The sequence below is a fragment of the Lepidothrix coronata genome, unplaced genomic scaffold, assembly GCF_001604755.1.
Source record: "Lepidothrix coronata isolate B3197 unplaced genomic scaffold, Lepidothrix_coronata-1.0 Scaffold67, whole genome shotgun sequence".
In the NCBI taxonomy this organism is placed as follows: Eukaryota; Metazoa; Chordata; class Aves; order Passeriformes; family Pipridae; genus Lepidothrix; species Lepidothrix coronata.
In genome coordinates, this window is record NW_016690247.1 from 3,296,473 (window position 1) to 3,305,730 (window position 9,258).

The following is a 9,258-nucleotide window of genomic DNA, read 5'->3' on the forward strand; positions in this document are numbered from 1 at the left end:
CATGTTTAATAAATTTGTCTCTCTTACCCCAGTTCTACAGGACTGTTCACTCTGTAACATCCTCCTGACCTCCTTAGCATTATCTTAGGCAAATAGTTCATCTTCGGAGAGACCTGCTCTCACTACTGTGTCAGCAAACCCTTATACGATTACAAATACTAATCAACATCTTCACCAAGGTCTGCAGCCCCACATCCTCTGTAGGCTGCATGCTGCTTTTCACAAATCCCTGGATCATTTTTGCTTTTTCACAGAACAGGACAGTGTAAACTCATCTCCAACTTATGACTCACTCTGTCCCTGATTCCCTTTTCTGAGTAGCCACTGCTTGGGACCTTAGTCCACATGGTGTGTTTGTACAGTGGATTCTTCCTGCCTTGCGTGCGTTCATATTGAATTACACCCTGCATGTTTCAGATGTCAAGATCATCTGCAAATCTGACCTTGTTCTCCAAGAGGCTCAGAAGTGCTTTCACACCATTTGAAAATTCATTAAAGCTCACTGTTAAACACTGAGCAGAAGGACGGCACCACACCCAATGCATTTTTCTCAAATTGGCAAAGAACTACTGACAGAAGTCCTGATCTATGAACAATAACAGGGTGAAGTACAGGAGTCCCACTATTTCTGCACCTGCTATATATGACTTTCTTTAGGCTATGCTCATTCTTATTCATAATGTAGTTGTGCCAATTAAACTGTATGAAATCCAAAACTTCTGTGTAGTTTTGGAAGGAAATTAGGTAGGTTCGGTCATGATTTAATTCTTGGAACATGATTTAATTCTTATCTAACTCCTTATTTTTCAGTTTCTGACACATGACTGATCTGATGATTTGATCAAGAACTCCATCGTGCATTTAAGCCAAACTGAAAGGTCTGTATTTTACCCAGGTCCTATCTATTTACCTTTTTCAGGACTGGGAATGCTTTTGACCCTCACAGTCTGTTGGTAGTCCATCCACTCTTTACAAGTTCTCTCAGCTGACCACCAACAGACCCCAATGTGAACCTCGTACAGCCAAACTTTCTTGAGACTATCAAAGGCTCAAATGCATTTTTTAAGGATAGAATGGCATTTGGAATGCCTGAGCATGTCTAAGCATCTCCATAGTATGTAGAGTGTACTGCACCTTTCTGTACCAGCAGCTGGACATGGGGTGAACATCTCAAGTAACAAAAGAACCATGGAATATCCCGAGTAGGAAGCAACCCACTAGGATCATCAAGTCCAACACTAGCTATAACTAAGCAGTCAAAGGCCAGCTGCATGTACCTGCCTTCTGCTTTTTGTCATTGTCATAAAATGTTCCCTCTCTTCAGGAAAAAAGGCAAGTCCTCTTTTGAGTTTCTCATCATCATTTTTCATCAGTGTCCCCCTCTCCACTAGGAAGCTGATCGACAATTTCCGCAGACTTCCCTGTGCTGATAATGTAGGCGTGGCTTCCTCTTCCTGTGTGGAGACTTTTTTCTACTTTCCTTTTCCATTAGTATAGTTTATATTTTGCTTTAAGTGTATTTTCTCTGAGGAACTTTATTGTTCTATCCTTCAGACTCACCTCCTGTGACATACTACTGGCTGCATCCCTGAGATTTTGTTCAAGACCAAATGCCAAAGGTGTCTAGGGAGTGAGTGAAAATTCTACATCTGAAATTGGAGTGAATTTTATCAGGAGCTGCTCTTTGCCACTGATTCTTACCCATAAACACTCGACCCTTTCATCACCATCATCAAACTCTAGGCAGTCAACACACTCCCAAACATACAGGGCTACCCCACTGTCTCACCTTGCTTGCCTGTCCCTTCTGAAGACCTTATAGCCATCCACAGCAGCACTCCAGTTCTGTCAGTCATCCAACCATATTTCTATGATTGCAACTATATAGTAGTTTTCCAGCTGCACAGTGGCTTCCAGCTCCTCCTGTTCGCTGCCCATGCTGTGTGCATTGCTGCAGGTGCTCTTCAGTTGGGCTGTTGATCCTGCCACCTTTACTGGGGAGAAGCGGTGATTTCAATGGGACTGTCTCAGGTGCTTCCGTGGTTTCTATCGTATCAACAGCATTTATGTGTTTGCTGCTGCATGGATCTCCATCTCCTGCCCCCACAGAGAAGGCTGAGGGGCTGAGTGCATTAGTCCAGGGCCGTTTCAGGTGTACCCCAGCACACTCAGTACAGTTTGGAGCATCCCGAAGGACTTCTGTAGCACACTCCCTCAAACACTGGTGTGCTGCCCCCAGGCTAATCTCTAGCAAGGCTGGTTTTATCCATTTCCCCTTTCAAATCTAGTTTAAAGCTCTTTCAGTGATCCCTGGTAACTCAACAGTCGGTACCATCGCTTCCTGGTCAAGCTGGCAGTTACAGTCCCTTCCTGCATAGCATTCCATGCAAACTCACAGTCAAACTGCCACACCATGCCCTGTTCACTCACACTGTTTGCTGTATTCCCCAAGAGTTTCTTTTATGCATGGCAGGGCTTGACCACCATTGCCCCTGACATTGCCCAGGCCCCCTCAGCTGCTGTGACACGAGCTGTTGGCTCCTGCCAGGTCTCTCTGCTTCCCTGAGATTCCCTTAGTTTAGGAAAGCCCTCTGGGTGGTTCCTGAACCCCTCTGGAGGTGCTTTGTTGGCAGTCATGCTGGCACTGGAGCTGCTTGCCTTGGCGACTGAGTTTTCATTTGCCTCTTTAATTTTTCTCCTTTCATTTGCTTCGTTTGCTGTCCAAACGCAAAGTTTCTGCCAGTTCTTTCCGTCTCTAACTAAACCATTCTGGGGCTTCTCTGATGAAAAATGGCAGCATCAAGAGAATTTACGTTTTCAGTCCACTACACCCAATAGACAACACAATGCTGTGGGGCACTTATAAATCAAATTTTTCAAGTAAATCATGGAAATGAAGTGTTGAAGATTATTGGCATGCAGCTCCTTAGAATCGACTTAAATTACTTCATCATAAAAGAATATCTAAATAGTTCCAACAATCAAACTGAACCAAGTTCTCTGCTCCCACCTAAGTAATGCCAAATGCAAACTGTTTTTTGTTATACCTCCAAAATTGAAAGTACTTTCTCCATAAAAAAATGTATTACTTTAACCTGGCTTTGCAGTTACTCATACGAAATTAGTATGTTGGCTCTAGGCCTGAGGCTGTGAAAACAGCATGGTATTGAAAATCTTTAGTTCTTTCGAGCTTCTCTTTTGATCATCATCTTGCCGTCTCCATTAGTAACTCTTTAGGTTACTGGAATCTGCGCTTTGAGAATGGGATCAATGACCTTCTCTTTAATTACATCTGAACTTTTCCCACTTCTTTTTGGTGCTGTTTTGGTAGGCTGTTTCTGATAGAAGGTGCTGATGATTCTAGTTCCACCAAAATCCTTGGCAAGCAGATATTCATGGACCTTTATAAAGGCTCCTTTCTCTATGTTAATAAAACAGCACCTCGACAGCATGGAAATGGCACACAACTTCAATAGTATGCACTTAAAAGCAGAGGATAACACAAAATCAATGCAACTTTCAACCAGAATAAACAGATAGAGCAAAATATACTTTTTAATTTTCATATTTGGATGATATAAAACCTGGTTTTCTGTTACTTAAGAGAAGCCACCACCAACTTTCTCTATGAACAATAAAATCAGTACTGCAGTGCAGTACTGCTATTATTTTAGTCTTCAATTCAGTTTATTTTATGCTGTATTTTCAGTTTGCTTTATGATGAATTTCTTTTCTATTAACAACACGAAGTTGCATCATGAAAATTAGTTCTTGTTATTGAAATACATTAGTTTACAGTGCTTGGTAAGCACAGCCAATAATTAAACAGATGCTTACTTCCCATGTATTTTTCAAGTCAGTCACAAATAAGGACAATTTCCAGAGTCAGTGTTCTTTGGAGCCTTGGAAGATCAGGCTGTGCTATTTTACTTGACCTGGAATATTAGACTAGAAGGATCATCAGACTCTGCCTCCTCTTATTACAGGTATAAACAGTTTCTTGTCCATGTGAATTGCTGATCAAGATCTGTCTCAAAACATGCTTCTTGTTATTGATGTTTACTTGTTGTGATCCAGAGAGTTGAAAATTTTCCTCCGGTTTCTATATAAATGTATTTATGTCCAGTTTATTTGTGCTGCATTAAACTGGTTCACCGCCTCTTGAATTTTAAAAATGGAGAGAAAGAAGGACTTTTTAATAATTTTTTTCTCTTTTTGTCATTATGACTTGAGCAAGGTCAGTGTGCCCAGCTTCTTTTTGCACAGAAGCCCAACCGCTTTACTGGCCTTTTCTTCACCATGCCCAGTTTGGCTTTCCTGTCTGTGGGATCTCACTGGCTCAAAGTACTGCAGGTGAGGTCTCTTCAGGAACAAGATTCAGTGACATTTGTATTTTGTTGTGTATACTGAAAAGATCTCATCTGTCCTAGAAACACCTTTGTCTTTTTCACAGATGCAGCAGTGGTTACTCTCAGTCGCTCATGATGGGCAAGTACAAACCAGCCTTCCTTCTCAGTGGTTCCAAGTTGTTACTGCCCTGTATAAATTATTCCACCAGCTAATTGACCTGAAAACTAAATGTCACTGATCATTTCCAAATAGGACACTTAAATTTCCACTCCTACTGACATTATTTTACATGTTCTCTAAATATTGTTTATCGCTCTGTCTCTAAGGTAGTTGTCCTTTACACCTTGTGCCTTAAATCCCTTTAGCTGTTCTTCCCGTGTCACACCTTTAAATTATTCTATTTGACTTTCAGCCCTTCTCTGGCGTTATTCCAACATATCTCAGACTTTTGGATGGCAATGTAGATCCTATTTCTGCATGTCAAAACATTTGCAAGGACCAACAGGAAATGTGCCACTGTACGGAATCCTATTCTCTAGGCAGAGCATCCATTTGGCAAAAGAAACAGGAGAAATTTCTGCTATTTTACTTAATATCGAAACAAAACAAAACAGAAAAGGATCTGCATCATGTTATACGAACTCGTTGTGACAGCCTGTTGAAGCAACAAGATTTAACAGAAGGTTTAGAAACCATTGTGTCACTTAAGTAAACTGTGGCTCATCTGCAGTGCTCCAAGCTAATTTGTTGTTTTTCTGAAACCAAATATTTTGATATTTATATATATATATATATATCCAAAAAGGAAGCCTATATATTAATGCATGCATATGTATAAAACAAAAACAAGCACATATTAAACCAGCTGCAATTAAGAATTAAATTTTTAAAGACTATAAGAATTTATTGTGTAGGTAAAATAGACGTTGTACTCACTCCTGTCTCTGTGAAATATTGTACTCATTCAAATCAATTATCCTTTTACAGATGTGTTTTCATAAAAGGATAATTAGTTCATTTCTGAAATTGCATCAGGTAAACCAATCTATTTTAATTGTTTCTGTATCAGTGAACTGCAGCACAATTTTTTTCTATCCACAAAACAAATTTAATCAGCTCTGCCAAATAAGAAGTCATTTATCACTTGAAAGATGAAATTGCTTATTTTTATTGTCAGCCAAAAATAATTGCCATATATCTGCATGCATATGTTCCTTGTATTTGTAAATGCACCTATTTTGGTCTTTTGTAAAAATTCACTTGCACTGAAGAATCACATCAGTGATTCTCCTTTTCTTCCATTACCTTTCATAGATGTTTGTCTTGGGTACACAAGGAATGTGCCTGGCAGAGGTCCTGCTAACTCCTATTTAAAGGCTTCTTTAGCAAGGTGAAATTAAAAAGCTCTGCCAACAAGGTCGTTTTTGAAAGTCACATATGACGCGTGAACGATGAAAGATCGCCTTTTGTTTTTCTCAGTATTTTGTTAAACTAACCAAAGTAATACAAAAGTGAGGGAGCTCAGTGGATAAACAGCACATTTTGAGAGAAATTCAGTCAAAATGCTGTGGATATCTCCCCATGTCCACCTGGTTCTGGGGACTGACACAATCTACATGCACAGATGCAGGCTGATGTGTGCCACTTGACTTCAAGGTCCAGGAACATTTATTTCTCATTGTGGGCAGCCAGCATGTCCCACCACGTCCTTTTCACTGTGCCTGTCACTTGCTCTGTGGCACCTGCTGTTTCAAATCTTGGCTACTGCTGTAGGACCTTATTCACTCGCAGCCCAAGCCATTTTCAAAAGCCTCCTGCACGACAAGATCATGTCTGTGCTCAGATGTTTGCTAATCCCATCGCTCAGCAGCAGGCACAGAGCTCTCTGCTCTGACTGATCCTCATACCACAAGGCACCGTCTAATCGTAGAGCAACGGCTCTCCCATCTCTTTGCCTGTCACTGATGTATCTGCCAAACAAAACATGAACTGCAGCAAGGAATAGCCAGCATTTTCCCTGCAACATAAAAAGCAGGGATATTTTTCCTGGTGTATTTATACAACATTTTATCAAAAATTCTTATTAATATTAATAATAATGTATGGTCACTGCTTGATGAGACAAATAGCTGAAATCTACCCACAGTATTTTGAATCATGTCTTTTCTGATAAGACTTAGACCTCTGGAGCAGAAGACAGAGCTCTGCAGCATGACTCTCATGACTCTTTGTGCATTGATAGCTGGATAATTGGGAAAACAAGGGCAATTCAGACTCTGATTCATATTGGATTGACCTGTGCTGGCTGAAGATGTTACTCACCTGGACAATAAACTCTTCAGCTGTTGCAGCTAAATCAGAGGTGATTGTGAATCTGAGTTGTCAGCCTGCACAGTTTGCAGTTTGATGTTTTAATGTAAACTGAGTTTGATAGTGGTTTATATTTACTGGCAATAGCAAAATCAGCACCTCACCTAATCAGTAGTCTGGCAGGGGCATTTTGGGATGGCAGGCTTTTAAATCACCCTGGCTTGAAGTGCCAAATCTTGTGAAAAGAGTGACTTTAAGGACAGGACTCTTACATCTGACTACGATTTCACAAATCCCACGTTTGTCAGCCCTGTGGATTTCAGTGGACTAAAGAAAAATAGCTGACCTGTGGTATTGTGAAAAGTATTTTTCCTTGGCACAGTTTCTCTGCATATATCTCTTAATATCATCAAAGATCTTGTCAAATGAATTCACTGGAGCAGACTTATCAAAGTGGGTAAAAAAACCTGCTGGATAATTAAAACTCAATTAGTTTGATGCCAGTTACATCTAAGACTTTAGATGGAATTATTAAGGAAAATATAGACATACAAAGAAATCAATTAATATGTTACAAGTCTTTGTCAAAAACAGAATCCCCAAAATAATCTTAAATCTTCTTTGATAAGATATGAGATTTTCTAAGTTAGTCAACAGTGCATTTTTCTCTTGATATGTTAGAAATTATTAATTAAGATAACTAAACTAGATATCAGTAAAGAACTGTAAGATAACTGGAGATAAAGAAATACAAGACTGTCATGAGACTATCTGGAATAGCATGGGAATTTTGGTTTTCCGTGACTGAGAAAAAGAAACACAAAGTGAAGAAAGCAGAGGAAAGGATAGGCCAAAAGTTTATTTTACTGGAGGAAATCAAAAGAACCTAATTTATTTCACATGAAAAAATGATACCAGAATGTATTTATGATAGGTGTGTGCCTCCATCCAGGGAATGTGGTTCCTGCTGGAGAAGACTGGCAGGTATGTCTGGTAGGGAAACACAGTTTGATGCCAAAACATTGGAAAGAAAGCATTGCAAGCCACTCTGAAAAAAAAATAATTCACTGTTGTTAAGGCCAAACTGTTTCATTGCCCTTTGAAAGCTCCTGAACAAGTACATGGTCTGTGAAAATTATTATCTTGAAGGAGGTGGGAGAGATCAAATGGAGAGGTGGGACCTCAGCTCTTCAATCTCTCACCGCATGGGAGTGCAGAGGGATGTCTGCCTTCACTTATTTTGGCTTTCTTGTATGTTTTCTTTGAAAGCTTTCTTGTACATTTTCTGAGCTGTGCCACTTTCTGCAGATTATCCCAGGCACAGCTTGATTGCCAGCAGGGTCCAGGAAACCTTCCCAGTAGTAGTTTTTGCCAACACCTCTGTGACAGCACGGGAAGGTCAGAGGAAGACCCGGGTGCTCTGCCCCAGCCTGTGCGGCATCTGCGCTCGCTGCAATGTGCTGAACTAACACTGAGTGGTAGTAAAACTCATGGGCTGTGCAGTCCAGACCCAGGCTTGCGAGGGAAGGATAAAGTTTCCTATCAGGGTTTGGCATGAAAGAAAGGATTTAATAAAAATATCTGTGCTAGTATGTCATTCAAGCTCTATGAAGAACCTTGTGGTTTGTTTATCCATTGGTTAAACAGATGTAACAGATCGTACCTTTTTCAAAGAGGATTCGTAAGAGACAGCAATCAATAAATACTTGCGGAGACTTCTGATGCTTGAAAATGAAAAATGCTATTTTCACTAGACTTATACAAAGAAACAATTACTGTTTTGGAGAAACAGAGGGAGAAGAGCAAACAGATTTGATCAAGATTGATGTTCTTGGCCACAATTACACAGAGACCTAACTAAAAATAATAATAGACTAAGAAAGAACTGATTGAAATTGTTATCTTTCAAACTTATTCTAAGTACAAGATCTAGAAATTATAGAAAAGGTATTGAATAAGATAGGCAAAGGCTCTTCTGTCAGGTCAGCTGTTTCCATGTCAGGACTAATGGAAGCAGTGTATCAGGTTAGAAAGGCACAGTCACGAAACTAATGAAAATACAGGGGGATGATGAATGTGCTTTGATAACATCCTAAGACTGAGGTGTCCCTGAAGACCTTACTGCAGAGATAAATGCAGGACACAATTCAATTCCATTTAATTGCAGTGAAGGCAAGATTGAAGGCACTTAAATTAAGACTGGATTTAGACTAATGTTCTGCAGAATTTGGATGCCAACAGCTCAGACCACTGCTTCAAAACAGCAATTTGCTTGATACTCTGCTTGTTGTCCATTGTCTTTGTGTGTCTTTAGTCAGACCCAAAGTTTTCTATCCATATAAAGACAAACATTGTAAATCTCTGCTGTCACCCATTCCAATCAGGTTGGTGCCCATCTCATCTTCAAGATCTTTTGATGTTCAGGTTTGGGAACCAATGCCTAATTCCATCCAAGAGCCTGGAGAACTTGAGGCCTGTGGTGCTATACTTGCAGGAGCTCTCTGCCATGCATAGATCCATATGGTTGGCATACCGCAGATGTTCAAATCCATGACAATGAAGGAGTCAGTCCCTGAAAAAACAGGAATTTAACCTTCC